At 47.0% G+C, this 16948-nt stretch overlaps 1 protein-coding gene across 1 annotated transcript in view; it reads right to left on the bottom strand.

Moving 5' to 3' along the window:
• The window catches only part of LOC142576193 (ras-like protein family member 10B), a 100822-nt gene extending 90383 nt beyond the window's left edge, over window positions 1-10439 (bottom strand). The window contains exon 1 of the mRNA XM_075686204.1: window positions 10353-10439. The gene's annotated coding sequence lies outside the window, so the exon portion shown is untranslated. The remainder of the gene's footprint in view (window positions 1-10352) is intronic.
• Between the last annotated feature and the right edge of the window lie 6509 nt (window positions 10440-16948).

Raw genomic sequence — 16948 nt, 5'->3', positions numbered from 1 at the left:
GCTCTTACTATATTATTGCGATAGCAACTGTGTGGACACTCCAGGCGCATTCCTGCCGTCGCCGTCACCCTCATATTTCGTGTGAACTCCAAGGCCCCAACAATCAGCCCCAACACAATTCCGAAGGTTCATAAGCTGATTATAGGCAAGAATGGAGGATAAGCATCGATGAACTGGCAGAGCGTGTGGACATCAGTCACGGTTCGGTTCACACCATAATTCATGAACATCTCGGTTACCGGCTCTTGTGTGCGCTATGGGTGCCCGAGATTTAGAACCACCGCCAGAAGACGGAGACGTTCGGCGCTGCCTTGACTTATCGGATACCGGCACACACCGGGCAACTCAAGGGTGGACCGCCTAGTTCGCGAACTCACGCACCGAGCAGGGCAGTCGGAAACCCTAGAGGCCCCCTTAACGGTGGAGCCAACGTATGCAGAAATAGTTAACCACTACAGAGGAAGGAGACTTAAATACCCCCCACCCCATCGCTCACACAACATGAGGCAGTAAGCTGGCGAAGACTGCAAGCAGGTACGTTCTTCAACCTGCACACATTACACAAAATGTTCCCTGCCCAGTACAGGGATACCTGTCCGTGGTGCGGAACAACCCCCACGTTATACCACATCACGTGGGAATGCAAGCGTAATTTCGCATTCCATAAAGTAAATAACCCAAGTGCTGAACAATGGGAGGGTCTGCTCACCAGCAGCGAGCTCGCGGCCCAACGGGCAATTGTGCAGCACGCCTGCGAGGCAGCAAGAGTCAGCGGTGCCCTGGAATAGGGGCGCCGACCTTGTGAAGCGGCCAGGACTCAAAACATGAAGACACCGGCCCACCGCCAATCTCTCTGAGATATAGAGAAATAAAGTTTTTCCATTCCATTCCATCTGATCCGGTATCACAATGAAGGTGACGACTTCTTGTCTGCAATTGTGACCGGGGACGAATCATGGTGCCACTACTACGAGCCTGAAACACGACGGCAAAACTTCCAGTGGAAACATTTGAATTCAATGCTTGCAAAGCAAAGGCCGTCATTTTCGCCGGAAAGGTTCTGACTTTTCTTTTCGATCGTCAGGGGCCAGTACTTATCGAATTTGCTAAACCTGGAGAGACTATCGAACGTTTCCGATATTGTGAAACGCCGGATCGGCTGCGTGTCGCAATCAAGAACAAACGACGTGGAAATTTGACGAATGGGGTCATCTTGCTCCACGACAATGCACGTCCCCAAGTCGCTGATGTGGCTAACACAAAACTGGCAAAGTTCAAATGAGAAACGCTGCAACATCTGTCATAAAGCCTAGACCTGTCGCCTTGCGATTTGAAGCATAGTCGTGTCGGATGATGGCGTGAAAACTTCAGTTGCAGACTTTCTATGAGACCGGAATCACGCGACTCGTTAGTCAGTGGGACAAATGTCTAAATGGTCATGGAGACTACTTTTAAATAAAGTACACCATTTGTCATATCTTCACATTGGCTCATTTTCATTTGACTCACCTTCGTATATTTTGCAGAACTTTTGCGTTTTATATGTGTTCACTGTTGCGACTATAATTTCGGTGCAATTACTCACAATACACGACCGGTGACAGCTGCTCCTGCGCAATAGACTGGAATAAAGAACAGCGTCACTAAGATTTTTCCCTGGCCATTACATTTGTGCAAATATGTAAACAAGGTTCTGGAATGACAAAGTTTAATTAAAATATTTGTGCTCGACTTGTTCATTTCATGGCCTTTTAGATTTTCCATGTCAGCGGCATGCACTGCTTTGTTGGTTTCGAACTGATATAGTTCTAAACTTCGTGTGATATTTTCTTTACTTATTAAATAGACAAAAAAACATGGAAGCATTGATATAAGTTATTTCAAGTACAATGTTTAGGACATAAGAGTATATCCTTTCATGAAAAAATACATATTTTACTTGTCTTCACAGTGCATACATAGCGCTCAAATTCGTTTGCAGCATATTTGGCAATGCGATGCAACTGTTATTCATGTGATTGATCCCTAGACAAATTCCATATCGAGGAGGCCGAGCTGCAACGTGAGCCCCCCCCCCCCCCCCCCCCGCGAACGAAATATTTGGCTACGCCACTGGCTGCAGGCAAGGCTATAGTTATCAATTATCATTGGATGCATTGTCATTTGAAAATTTTCAATGGAGTACAACGTAATGATATATTCGTAATCGTGTAATCTTTTGATACGCAATGACAGAGTTCCAATTTTTATTTATTTATTTTTTAAATTCTGTTTTCTACATTTGTTTTCGGTGATGTGGAGGGCTACTTTTTTTGCCTCATATAGACTGCCAATGGTTGTCATCTGCTTTTCGTTTATCATTTACTCTGGCCGTGCTCGCAAGCTCACGTAAACTACGAACAGGACAAGCGCAAGTTTGAAGAGGCAATCCGGAGCGAAGAACTCGCTCCCCAACTCTGGGCCGTCCAGCAGGTCCACGACGCCGCCAGGAAACTCAACCTCCCGGTTCCGTCGTGGGAGACGCCCACTTGAGAGCCCGAAGCTCTCGTGGCCTGCAGGACCTGAATAAAGTTGATTTCCTTCCTTCCTTCAGCAATCATAACCAAAATGTGCCCGCGAAAGAAACATTAGGACGCATACCACTTCACTCTGCAACAACGAAACAGTATGTGGACCGAATACTCGAAATACAAGGGGTGTACTGACAACAACTTTGCCCATCAGTGACCTAGGACAGACGACATCACGATCACCTATTTGCTCGAAAGCGAATGCAAAGCAGTTGACGAATCAAGTCTGCTTAATACGACGTCTCGGATGCTTCGGTAAAACATCCGGTGCACTTAAAAGCAAGCTTTCGGAGTTCCGAACCCAGCTGGCACGTCTAAATAACCGAAAAAGAAATAACTCGTAGCTCGCGTCGTCAGCACGAGCATTATAAAGGTCAGAGATGGATTTCAGTCAAGATCACAGACCACGGTGCATCAGTATAGTTGATGACCTTTCCCGCATTGCAAACTGATTGCGTTTATCTACGGGCCTGATCTAAGTCCAACGTGTACGCTCACGCCAATAGGCTTATGCCTCGTGAACAAGAGGTTAGGTAATGGCGAAGGAAGTGAAGAAATATCTCGGCAAATTAACAAAGGTATGGGCTGTTTCGGAAAGCGTTACAGCAAACAGCGCAGCATACAGGACACACGCCGGAAGAACCAGAACCATGACTTAGTAAGGAAGCGCACACACACACACACACACATATATATATATATATATATATATATATATATATATATATATATATATATATATATATATATATATATATATATATATATATATATATATATATATGTAGCCGGAGAGTTGAAAGGCAGACAGGGGACAATGCACAGGCCATAGCAACAGACACAGCGAAGCGGTAGTCAAATATTCAGCAAATTTTGGAACGCCGCAAGCCAGACTCCTGCGACTTCATAAATGCAGATTTGCATACATCTGTGAAAGGTTTCTTTTAAAGTAGCCTTCGCATGTTAAGCGATTTATACGACCATCACGTTCTCGAGTTCCCTACCGCCATCAGGAAGTGGGCTGAGACCACACCACGCTCACGCTAAAGCTATGGAAGCAGAGGTCCCACAGTGTGCCAATTTCAATCCTCTTAAGTACGATCGCTCTTACGAAAAAAAATTACTTGGCCAGGACAGAAATACGGCAACCATCGTCAAGGCAGACGTTTTTGCGAAGAGCAGGTGAAAATTACATCAATCTCCAAGAATCTGCACTCAAGAAAGGGCGACGGAAACAGAAAAATGCAAGGGTGCTTAAACAAAGAACACCCAAAGAAACAAGCAAACCTTAAACAAAGAATCGGATGAGAGCCGAGTCCGAGAAAGATGCTGCAGGGCTGGAGTAAGCCCTGCCCATACAAATGCGCTGTAATTGTTTGAATGGGCAAAATTAACTGTATTGTTCCAGGCAAAAAAAGTTGACTTTTGTGGCTGCCAACGAAGTCAAAGCGAGCACGATGTGACTTAGACTTGATAGCTCTGGGCCTTGCCTCAACCAGTTAGACGACCAATTCGTTAAAAGAAAATAGGGCTTCGCATGTCGAAGCCCTCCATCTGATAATGGCTTCCCTCGAAAATTTTGCTTCTCTGGATAAGTGCAGTTATCGCGGCGGGTGGGTGGGGGGGGGGGGGGGGGGGTTCAGGCAACTGCCATAGATGTCCACGTGAAGTTAGTGCTATTTTCGTCACGTTTAATGAACTTCAGAGGATAAGTATTCTGGCAGCAAACCATTCGTTTCTAAGTACAGCTCGGCTCGGTACCACTACCAGGGACTAAGCTGGACTCCGACGACGCGAACCAATGTGTCATCGTTTCAAAATAAAGTTTTCGCTACCTCTCTCTCTCTCTGGAATAAAGTCATTGTTCGCAATATAGCGTGGCGCAATATACATATAACCGTGGATTCCTCCGTGCACTGAGGGAATCAGTGTAAGCCCGTCACAGTGCTTGCTTGCATCAAGACGGGAGATGGCAAGGGCGTTATTTGGCCTTTCTAGGTTTGCGTCTGCGACCAAATGAGTAGAGCAGCGGATTTCAGCGTTGGCAGGACCGCGTTCAAAACCGACCATTGGACACGTAATTTTCTTTCGTTATTGAGCAATAGCTTCTAGTCGGTGAGACAGCAGATAAATGACTACGCGCCAAATCGCGCGTAGCTAGGCAAAGAAATTTTTTTTAAGAAAAAGAAAAACGTCCTGGAGGGTTTGAAGCGCTAAAAACGATGGGGACTACACAATACGAGCGCGTCCTTCCTTTTCGACTCGCCGTGCACTCTCCTACAATGCCGTACCAGCAATGCCGAGCGCCATCCCTCGTCAATAAAAGAAAAAATAGAGATCAGCCGATTTCATATGTTTCCCCGACTCTGAACACGTTTACTCCAATAGCAGAATGTTCTCACGGCGGATGCCGCCATATGTTGAAACGACTTTCATTTTACGATTTTTTTTACCTCGTTGTGTGGCTGATACACATTATTGAGGATTGCTTGTTGTTGTTGTTGTTGTTGTTGTAGCCTGTGGCACGTGTGGCTCCTACCCACGATGGGGGATTGGCCAAGAAATGGGAGGATTATTCCAAAATCATATAGAGCATGAATTTCCTAAAGGATTGCTTCTTCTCGCCGCAAGCAACGTCGTCTTCGTCCCCTACAGCGCTGCCTGCGTTAGACTCCTACATGCGTGCGCAGTCGCGGCCACTCTCATAGTCTGCGTGGTACGCAAAACCCAACACAAGCTCCAAAAGTGCGCAATGCCTAGTGAGCCCCGCTCTCAATCACGCGTTGTATCACGAGCACGAGTTCGATTCCCTAGTCGCGTCGGGGAGGCAAAGTTTTCTTCCTCTTCGCCATGTGGCGATGGAGAGACTGAGAATCTCGGGGAGGCCTAACAGCGACCATGTGAAGACGACACGAGGACGTCATGAAAACGACTTGACAATGACTTATAGGCGACATTACCACGACTTGACGACGACGACATGACGACATCACGGGTTCGACCTCACGATGACTTGCAGATAACTTAAAGACGACTTAAGTGCGACTTAACGACGGAGGTGCAACAACGCCACCAATGCGAATTGACGATGACTTGAAGATGGCTTAAAGATACCTTCAGCACGACTTGACGACGACAGCGTAGCGGAAAGGATGAATGCGACAAGCACAATGTTCTGCTTTGGACTGTTGCCTTAGTTTCAGGGTCCCTGAAGTGGTTTGGAGAAATTTTGTAGACGCGTAGGGTGCAGCTAAGCAAAACATAAGCGCCACAATAAGTGAAGCGTCTCTTAAAGAAAGAGCTACGGACGATTACTAGTTACACTCCTCCCTAGCCATGATTTTCCTCCTCAACTCGTTCGCCGAATGATCGGGGCTAAGCTCCACCTTCACTGGCACTGCGTCATGACGTGACGTGTCGTCTACTTCCGGTTGTCTTGGAGCCGGCGCGCGAACCCCCTCCAACATCTGCGCTAGCCGCCTGACCGTCGATCCCCCGCGAGTGCTATCCAAGCAGCGCGTGCGTTGCGGGCGCTCTGTCGCAGCGCCGAGCGTCTGCGGTATTCCGTTAACCGCAGGCGAGCTGGACGTTTTGGCGGATGGGCCGTGGCGCAAACCAAAACACCACCACACTATTGCCGCTTGGTTGAAAGGGCTTTAGCGTAAACGTGAGTGGCCTGAGCAGCCTACACGGTGTAGCCACCTGGTGGCGGAGAACTTAACCAGCCAAACGCAGAGCTACTATTGCGCTAACCAAGTGCAAAACATTTGAAACATGTAAAAAGACAATGTCTTCACGATTACGCTCCTGCCGAAAATTTACAGCCGCAGGAAAGCAGAATACACTTGGCTACTGCTATTATTAGCTCTGCGTGTGTCTGGCTGAGCTCTGTGCCACCAGGTGGCTGCAACGCTTACGTCTGCACCTTCCACTCGTCCGGTAAAGCGCCCAGTCCGCTTGCGCTTACCTTAATACCGGACACGCTACAGCTATGAAGTGACGGCCGCAAATGCGTAAATCCTGGCGCCGATCGCATACTGATAGTCGGATGCGCTGCAGCCACTACGCTCGTCTGCTGCCTTGCAGAGGGACACGATGTCGTTGCTTGACGTATCGCCAACAGCTGTGTTTTCAGCCCATAACGCAGCAACGGCCAACCTTGGTGCTCGCAAAAAGACAGTTTGAGATCAACACTGACCGCACAGCTCACGTCACCACGGAGTACGCTGTAAACACGAGCAGACGACACTTGCTGTGTGCCGGCAGTGCTTGAGAGTAGTGAGTGAGTGAGTGAGTGAGTGAGTGAGTGAGTGAGTGAGTGAGTGAGTGAGTGAGTGAGTGAGTGAGTGAGTGAGTGAGTGAGTGAGTGAGTGAGTGAGTGAGTGAGTGAGTGAGTGAGTGAGTGAGTGAGTGAAACAACTTAATTTAGTCCACAATAGTGGACCAAATAATGCTTGAGTGTAGAGATAAATTTTCGTCGTGTATTCTCTGTCTGTTGCCTTTCTTTATAAAGAATCAAAATAACCAACATTCCAAATTTTACGAACAACCTTTCTTCACCATAAAGTTAAAAATTGTCGATGACGTGCCCTGGTTAGCCAATTGGATAGCTCAACCAAATGACGTTAGTTGGGCCAGACGCGTTAATTGAGATGGGGTGGCTGAAAACTCAGGGGAGCAGCGCCGCTACAATCGGCAGCGATGCGCATGTTTAAAAACTTACAATAAATTACAGGCTTTACGCGGAGTTCCTAAATGTGTCACTCACTGATCAGAAGTATATACCCTGACGGCTAAGTAAACTTGTACAAAATAATCGAAATCTTTTGAGGCTCCCTTTAAAAGAAATAGCACTGGCTTTCAACGAGGCATAACGTGTCCTTCTGAAATCCCCTGGACTGCCATGGCCTCCTCGCATTTTTTTGTTGTTTCGTTTCCATTTGAGCCTCTCTGTTTCACATGATCTCCTAGCCTTCTTAAGAGGAAACTTTAGACCGGAAGCTGTTATCTGAGTACATGTAAACGCAGTAAAAAAACTTTTTGGGCAACTACTGCGCTCATTTTGATGTGGATTGGGTTGTTGCATTCTAAAAGCTAAACTAAAGTCTAGTAACTGTGGGAAGCGCATTTTCAATTTACGCCCTCAACTATGCGGGAGAAATTTTGACAGCTGCAATTTTTCAAGAACTCGTGCATCAAGTTTACAGCTCTGTAACTCGGCCATAAGAGACAATATCACGGTCTTGTAAACTGCACCTAATAATACATGTAATGATTTAAAGAAACATCTATTATATGCTGCTCTGAAAATTTCCACTCATCTGTGAGTACGATATTTGCAGAACCCTCGCAAGCATTGTAATAACTTTACGCAAGCTCTAAACTGATATTAAATCCGGACCCGCCGTGGTTGCTCAGTGGCTATGGTGTTGGGCTGCTGTGCACGAGGTCGCGGGATCGAATCCCGGCCACGGCGGCCGCATTTCGATGGGGGCGAAATGCGAAAACACCCGTGTGCTTAGATTTAGGTGCACGTTAAAGAACCCCAGGTGGTCAAAATTTCCGGAGTCCTCCACTACGGCGTGCCTCATAATCAGAAAGTGGTTTTGGCACGTAAAACCCCAAATATTATTATTATTATATTAAATCCGGCCACTTCCGCTTCTTTAATGGATGCAATTTACAGAACTGCAATATCTGCTTTTGGCGCAGCAATACGAGTGAAGGTTCCCTTATTTTAATTACTGATTTCCGACAAATTTAAAGAAACGAACATTCGTTGTCGTAACTCAATATTCTGCTTGTTACAATTGCAAGAATGTACAAATTTATTTAAATTTGTAACAAATTTTATTTAGCTCGGTGCAACAGTTGTCCAGCGTCAGCATTTCCTTTTTACGTATATTTCTATAGGGAAATCAGAGTTCAGCCCGAGCAGAAGCTTGTTGCTAAAATTACCTTGTAGGACATTTCTGAAGTTCTCGATCCCATATGTAAAGTTCGATGCATGCCTAACTTCGTGTAAGTGATTTTGGCGTATTCGCGTCATCAGTTTTCATGAAAATTGGCACTAATTCGATCTAAGCCACTGTGTTGTCAAAAACGAAGGAAAGCAGCCGGCAGGTGCATTTTGAACAGCGCAAGACGACATGAAAAAGTAGAATGTAGCAAATAGCATGTGCCACACAATATTAGATACGCGTATTTGTGCTTAGACAAAAAAAAAGTCAATTTTTTCAATGAAAACAAGCCTAAAGATACTGTCACTCCCTCGACGTACGTAACTGTGGTGGCTTTAGAATTTAACTGTCGCATTTGTATATAAAAAAAGGGGGTTTTTCAAATTCGTAACACACATTATTCGGTAATAAGAACCGACTTGAAACGCGGTTATCTCCCCTAGCTGCCTACCGGTCTAAGGAACTGCTTACCGTCAGTTAACGATGGTCAAAGGGAAAACTCCACAGAATAATTCCCCCCCCCCCTCCCCCCGTTCCAGCCTCTTGTCGTGAACCGTATTCAGCGACTGGGAGACGTCGCTACAGCTTTCCCGACACGACAACAAACCACGTTAGACGAATCTAATCATTGTGCGCGCGCGTTGTCACTCGCTTCGACGCTTCTGCTGCAGCAGCGTGCGCCTCTTCGCGCGCTTGCGGAAACAAAACACCGAGAGACGCCACATCTCGCTTCCCCTTTTTTCCTCATCGTGCGCATTGTGGCCATCGTTGTCGCCTCCCTAAGACCTACCGACACGGGAATGAATCCCCGCGCGCGGCCTAATTGATGGAACAAAACCTGCGGGCAAAACGACAGTGCCTCTTGGCGATCGATGCGTTTCCTCTTCTCACGCGGCGTGCACGTCCCGTCTTGTTCTTCTTCCCCAAACGAGCTTTCCTCCCCGCCTTCCCTTCTCCGTCTGATTCCGAAAGTACCGAGAGCAGCTGCAGACGGTCGACCGGCGCAGCGAAGGATTTGTACTGGCGCGCAGAAGGCGACGGCTGGCACTTGGATGAGGCGCAGGGACGGCGTCTGCTCCACAAGCAGATAGAACGATGAATCCTATGCGTAGGCTTTGCATTTGTACAAAGGACGTGGCCGTTCTCTGTCGCAGAGCAAGCGGCGCACCTTGAAACTGAGGCTGCTCGTTGTAATGTCGACTGAGTTGTGGGGAACGAAGAAAGACGCCGTTATTTCGCTGCGGGTGGAAGATCGAAGTAGGAAAACGTTTTATCGAAATTGGCCGAGTGCGCTTTCCTCTCCCGTAGTATCGTCTCGCGGCCGCACGCGTTGGCGTGATTTGGACATTGTCGTGGCATTGTGATACTGGGAAATAGTTGACGCTGTTCGCACTGTGCGTACGACAGCCTTATCGATACCTAAGACCAACTCACACCGACTGAAGATGGATAACAGAACGAGTCGTTTTGTGACGTTTCCTGTCAAGATTAAAAGTATCTCGTGCTTAAAGAAAAAAAAAGTAGAAGGAGATGAGGATATGCAGTAAAACGTAATCGCGTCTCTCTTGCATTACACTGCGGCTTTTTCCAGTCCATACAGCATCGTCAGACACCGAACGCCAACTGCGGTACGGACGTGATTCACGCGTCGAGCTCGCCAGCCTCGTCGCACGTCGCGGAAGCGCCGGACGCACAGGAGTCACGCGTCCAGCCGTGCCAAGGCGCCCGATTCGCGGAGCGCAGCAGAGCGCGCGAGAGCGCGCGCTTGAGCAAAGCCCGCGAGGCCCTCGAGAGCATCGGAATGGAGCAGGGAGCAACTTACCGTCTGCCGTCGATGCGGCCGCTCGACCACGGAATGCGCCATCTTCCGCGGCTCGGATGAAACCCCCCTTGCCCTTCCAGAGGCCCGGACCAGCCCCGTGCTCCGTCGGACGCGTTCGCCCTCTCGTTCGGCGTCGCTCCCTCTTTCCCGAACAGAGGCACGTGACCCGGATCGTTTCCATGGCAACGGGAAAGGAGAGGGACTGACGGGGAAAGGAAAAAGGGACACGCCGGTGCTGCTTTCTCCCCGCCTCCAAATTGATTCACGCTGACCCTCCTTCGCGCCGTACGCTAGCCAGTCGCTCGGTCGCCGGTGGGAGGGCGGGCAGGCGAGCGAGCAGCATCCCAGACTCATCCTGGCGTGCGGTTATTAACGCTGCCTGTGCAGCCGCCGCCGCAGGCGGCTTGCGTCGCCGATGCCTGGCTGCTCACATCAACGCACGTCTTCTCCGCCGTCTACGGCAACGTGCGCGGACAACACCGCCCTACCCGACTCCTTTTTCTCTTCCCCGCTTCCCGAATTGAATCTCGGTTCTTGGAATCGTAGAAATGTTGGGTTTGACGTCGCGAAACTGCGCACTGAGTTATTCATGGGACGTTGTAATTACGGGCTCTGGACGAACTTAGACCACGAGTAGGATACACGAGCATTCTTTTTTACATTTCCCGTGCTTCAAAATGGCGTGGTCGGGAATCGAACCCGTCATGGTGTCATGTTGAGCAGCATGCCATCGCCCGTGGGTGAGCCTTGGGAAGTCCAGTGCGATAAAGTGGTTCAAGTCAATATGCATGGTTTAATTATCTTATAATTTCGTGTCGTAAGCATCGCGCGACATTTACTGACGATGACGCCTATCCGTGACATTTGAAGAAAGTCAAAGCCATTCCCGTACCGACACATACAAGACCAGTCCTCGCTCTGCCTATTGACACGGACCTCAGCCGACGTATTCAGGGTTAATGCCTCCATAAGCCTGAGACATTGGGTGGTGATGTCGCTGCATAGCTGTGTAAAAGCCAGGTTTGAGATCTCGTGTATTTCGCTTCCGTTGAACATCTTTGCGTCCAACCACGCGAGGAACATCATTCTTTTCTAGGACTACCGGCGTTACGGCGTGAATGACTTGACAACAAAGCTACCACCGCTGCACGGCTGCGTCAGAAGAAGAACGCATCCGTATAAAGCAACACTCGGTCACACACGCGAACGAATGAGAACTTCCAGGCACTCTGCAACGGCCAGGGGGCGCTATTGCACTTCCATTTATCATGGTTGCGTTGCCGACACTGGCCGCTAGGGATGCGAAGAAAATCAGTCATTAAAATAGGATGAAAATCCCGGCATCTTCGCTCTTCTGAATGATTACGCGCCGAGCTTTTCCAAGCTGAAACTCGCAAATTTTCCCCACTCTTAATCTCGATTTCAAGAGTTCCGAGCGCTAACGGAACACGAGCACTTGGGCGTTTTCTGATCTCACAATAGAAGACTGAACATGTCGTGGCGAATGTTTATCGCGTCGCTCCCGCTTTGGCTTCCATCATTCGCTCGACTGGTTTGTTCTGATGTTGCACTCAGCTATGAAAAGCTTCGGCGCAAGGTGCCCTTAGGCGCGCGCACACTTCGTGGATACTCAATTACGCAGACGCGCCGGTGAACGCCCTCTCGTTTGCCGAACGAGGAGGGGACGAACGCTAACCTTTCCACCCACGTGTTTCTTGCAGCCGTCATGCTAACGGCACAGTTATCTGTTTAGCTATGAGCCAACCGACTGTCCCGACAATAACTCGCATGACTGCGAAAGTGCGAACCACCACGGATGCAAAATGAAACGACGATAAAAAACAACTTTCCTTTCCTTCGGCCAAGCGCCCGCGCGGAGCAGGTCCAGCCCATTAATTCAGTGTTGTAAATTGTTCGTCGGGAACTCGAAGGCGGGAGTTCCTACGCCTACGTTTTTGAGCGCTGTATAGAGTTTTATGAAAAGCTGTACTAAAAGGCACACCGGTCCGCAACCTTTCTAATAAAGAACAGAGGCGTCCTTTTTCTCTCGACGTCCGACCTAATTAAGGTCTGTGCGTGGGAAATCCAGAAGGAAAAACTTAAAAAAATAATAACAAAGTGTGCCGCCCACACTTTTTTTTTTCTCTCTTTGATTCTTCGCCTTCAGTCGGAATGAGGCACCTGCGCTCTTCAAATGCCCATTGTGATAAGAAGTGGCCGGTGTTCTGCGCCTTTTCAACGTCCAGCACGGTAAGCAAAACGTGGCTGTTCTGCAATCGTCCAACTCCATTTGGCCGGTCGCTACAAGTATCGAGCGTTCCGCGCCCTTTTAAACTATTAGATGAGTTCTCGCTTGCCAATCCAATTTTCTGTACAGATGAAAAATTGTCCTCTGGTATTCTTTACTTGCTACGAGCAGAACAAGAAAAACTAGCAGATTTCTTATTGTCAGTGTATTCTTTTCATTCAGGGACGCTTACAATGAAACGTTTCTTTTTTGCCTGATTCTTTTTTTTTCTCTTCTTCACCGTACTGGTCGCGATTCATTTACTCCGGTGATAACATGGACGACCGATGGCGAAACACGAGAAAGAATAGAACAGAAAAATTTTGCTACATTATTACGGTTGCGCTGGGTGTTGCGAAATTGCGACGCAAAGCAAAAATTCTGTTGGTGGTGGTGCTGGTAATGGTCCTTTTTTTCACTTTCCTTTTTTTTTTTTTCAGGTGGTACTGCCCTTGCTCATGCCTTGCTGGAAAAAATTGCGGGTGCATCTATTCTTTATAGATTATTGGCGACTTCAATACTATTAGCAACCTATAGCATGGTAAGTGGGTAAGTGTCGACGATTTCTTCTATATAATCATCGTTATGAAAGGCCGCACATACCCAGTGACTGGAATTGGCGTATAAAAGGGTGATTGAACGGCACCACATACCCATAGTGACATGCTCAGTGACATAAGTTGGTCCGACGGTCGGTTTTCAACCTTGTTCCCTCATCACAGTAGCCCAACGCTCTGCCCATTTCACTGTGTTCCACCCGCTGACCAAAGATAGCAGGAAAGGACTCAGGGCCACGGATGCAGATACACGGAGGTATAGCTGAGATTCACAGATACATACAGACATACCGCAAACTGGGTGAAGCTCCCAAAGAATGCTAATAGCAATAATAACCTCGGCCATGTCGCTCCCCAGCTCACTCACATACTCACTCACGCCATCTCTTTCTTTATATATATATATATATCACACCTCTCTCTCTCTTTCTCTCTTTCACAGATATGGATGAAGGAAATGGCGGTATGAACAGCTTACGTCATCTATTCAGTTAGTTTCTGTTCCGTTCTTTGGGGCAGAGAGGCAGGGGGGGAGAACTCGTCGCGCAGCGTTCGCGCTCAAATTTTAACCGTCAAGTTCTTATTCATCAATCAATATAATGGATTTAGGACTATTTCTCGAACAAGCGACAAATACGGGCATGAGATAAAAGCGCTCCGCGATTAATGCCCCCCCCCCCCCCCACCCATTTCACGTCTTTCACACACTTTTACTTCGCACAGCAGCCCCTTTCCCCATCACCCCCTTTCCTTCTTTCTTTCTTTGTTTCTTATTTTCTTTCTTCTTCTTTTTCTTCCTTTATGAGGATGCTTTGGCGCGAGGGCTCCCCCCTTAATACATGGGAATGGTGAAATCCATACATTTCTATCAAAGTCCAACCGTATTCCCTGCTGAATCCTCTTTTCCTTTTCGTGTATTCTAAAATTAGCTATTATTCATTCAACCTGACTTTAGTGATTTTAGTTCAACAGATAATCCTGTGTCATACAGCGCTAACGCTATTGATATTCAGATATTGTTTGTCTTTTTGTTTTATTTATTTATTTATTTACAGCACCCTCAGGGCCCAAGGGACGTTACTGAGGGGGTGGGTACAATAATAATAATAATAAATACATGCTCAAACAATTATTAGTATTAAGGTGATAAATTGAAAACATAATCAGTTATTGCAGTCTTGAAAGATGATGCCTCCTCGATGCAGGCGATGGAGGGGGGAAGGCGGTTCCACTCGGCACTGGTTTTCGGCAGAAATGAGTCAGAGAAAACATTTGTGCGACAGAAAGGAATGAACACTTTAAACCGATGATCAAGACGCGACGACATGTACGAAGGCTCTGACATTAAGTCTTGTTTAAGCGAGCTGTTTTGGTAAAATATTTTTTTAAAAAGGCAGAGACGGGAAATTTTTCTTCGAATGTGCAAGTTTATAAGGCCAAGGTTTGACTTCATTAAAGAAATGCTAGATGTGCGCGAATAATTAGAAATTATAATTGGAATTAGAATTATAAATTGGAATATTTCATCGGTTTCTTGGCCAATCAACCATAGTGGGTAGGAAACCCATACATTATAGACAACAACAACAACAACGAATGAGAAATCGCTTTTCTTTTTTCGGCAACCAGATCATCAAATTTCATGAGGTTTATTACATTTAAAATCAAAAGCGAAAACCTAGCGTCTGTTGGCAGCGAATATCTGACTTAGGTCGTCAATACTTTAATATTAGAGAAAATTGAAAATTTTCAGGATACGAAAATATCAAATTTACAACTCTGTAACTCAACAATGAAAAAATAGTAATTGCGTAAATTGCACATAATAGTACATATAAAGTGGACAAAATTCTTGTATTATGCATGATCGCTCTCAAGCAAAGCAGTAATATGTCAGTAGAGCTCTGGTAGAACTCTTGTAAACAATGTAACATATTCACGTAAGATATCGATTGACATGTCAAATTTGTCTGCTTTGGATGCTCTAATGGATGCAGTTCACAGACTTTTGAATTTACGGTTTCGTACACTTCGTCCTTCTATTCTTGTTTTTGAAACTTACCAATATTTAAAAACAAACTACTCTTAACAAAGACAGGCCTTAAATCAAAATTCCGCTGCCATATAGCCTCTAGCACTCGACTCTCTCTCTCAGATGCAACAAGTGCCATCAAAATCGGCCCAGTGGTTATCTCAGAAAAAAAGCGTTTCTGCGTTTTACATGCATTTGAATAGGCGGCATCAGAGTTGGGCCCGGGCTAAAGCTTTCCCTTAATCTTATCACGCGCAAACAGGGTGTACGCCTCCGTGCTTGACGTTTCAGACACGCTTACCGCTTTAAAAAAAAAAAAAAGAGAAAAAATAGTTCGTTGCGTGCCCTGGCATCATTCATGCAGGAGGCGGTCATTCTTGAAGGGGGGAGGGGAGGGGGGCAGGCTGTTCCTTCTTTTTTTTTACGTGTTCCGGGCTTAATTACATTCTGCGCCGTTTTGGCGAGCCTCGAATGCGATAAGTGCTCGTGCACGACGTTCTGAATTACTCACGCGGGCACGTACACCGACCTAGCAGCGAGCTCGAGTGCCTCATAAAGTGTTCATGGGAAAACGTCCACCGAGAAATTGATGGCGCGTCCCGTCAGGAGATAGCTACGTGTGCGAGCAGGGCACACGTGGCGTGATGCAGAAAAAATGGAATTAAGGGCATCTAATAAATGTATCTTACGATATAGTCATTATTTAGCGTCAGGTTAGCGGGACAAGGAAGCAATTTCGTATTCGTTCGAAAGCAAGCCCTGGCCAGTCCGCCCACGTGGGTACGTGCCATACCTAAAAGATAACGACGATATGAAGTCAGGACAAGAAAAAAATATCGGTCGCGCGGAGAGAAAACAAAGCAGTCGAGGACGGGCCAATAATTGAACGGAGTAATGATTCAGCACCTTAGTTTGACGAGTGACATTTTGTAAGCCATTTGGATCTCTCTCGTTCCGCACTTTTCTCCTGTATTTGGCCAAGGCTGATGATAGCGATAATGAATAATGGGACTTCCATTGTGAACGTTCACCTTACGTCGGCAGCGGTTACGCGTCGTGCACTTTATGATGGGCAATTGATACTGAACCGTCCTACGAAGCGGCGCTTTCCTTTCGTACATTATTATGGTCAACAACTGCCGCATTTCGGGCTTCGCAATTATCTGAAGTCCCAAGGCATCCGTGAAAAGCTTTAAAAGCCTTATGCATGCCGGTGGGTCCATTACGCCACAACCAACTAACGGGAACGACTTTGCGCGATCAAACCGCCTGAAACATTTGTTCAAAAAAAATGATAAGAGGACCAGGAAGTAGCATTTGGTCCCCCATCACCATGTGCAATCGTCGGTCAAATTCGTCGGACAGCCTGTTGAAACTACGTTGTATAAACGCGCCAACATTAGCTAATTAATAAGTATTACAGGTATCAAACGCGCGTATTTGAAATTATAATGTCCCATTATACGCACATTCTAAGCGCTGTTACTTTCTGTAGCTATTGCAGCAACTATAACGATAACGTGCTGGCTCTGCGTTCTGCGTTCAATAGCGGCACTCTAGCTCCGTATTACTCCATGCTCCGCTTAGAAGCGCCGTGGTGTCCATAGTTCTCACTTCCGACTCGTCCCGAACGCCTACTGGCACCGGACACAGTGCATTCGTCTATCCTGAATACGGCTCGCTGATGACGGTGTCTCGAATAAATATGAAGCAAGAGTTT

Source organism: Dermacentor variabilis, chromosome 3 (assembly GCF_050947875.1).
Source record: "Dermacentor variabilis isolate Ectoservices chromosome 3, ASM5094787v1, whole genome shotgun sequence".
NCBI lineage: Eukaryota > Metazoa > Arthropoda > Arachnida > Ixodida > Ixodidae > Dermacentor > Dermacentor variabilis.
This window is presented reverse-complemented; position numbering and strand designations above follow the sequence as displayed.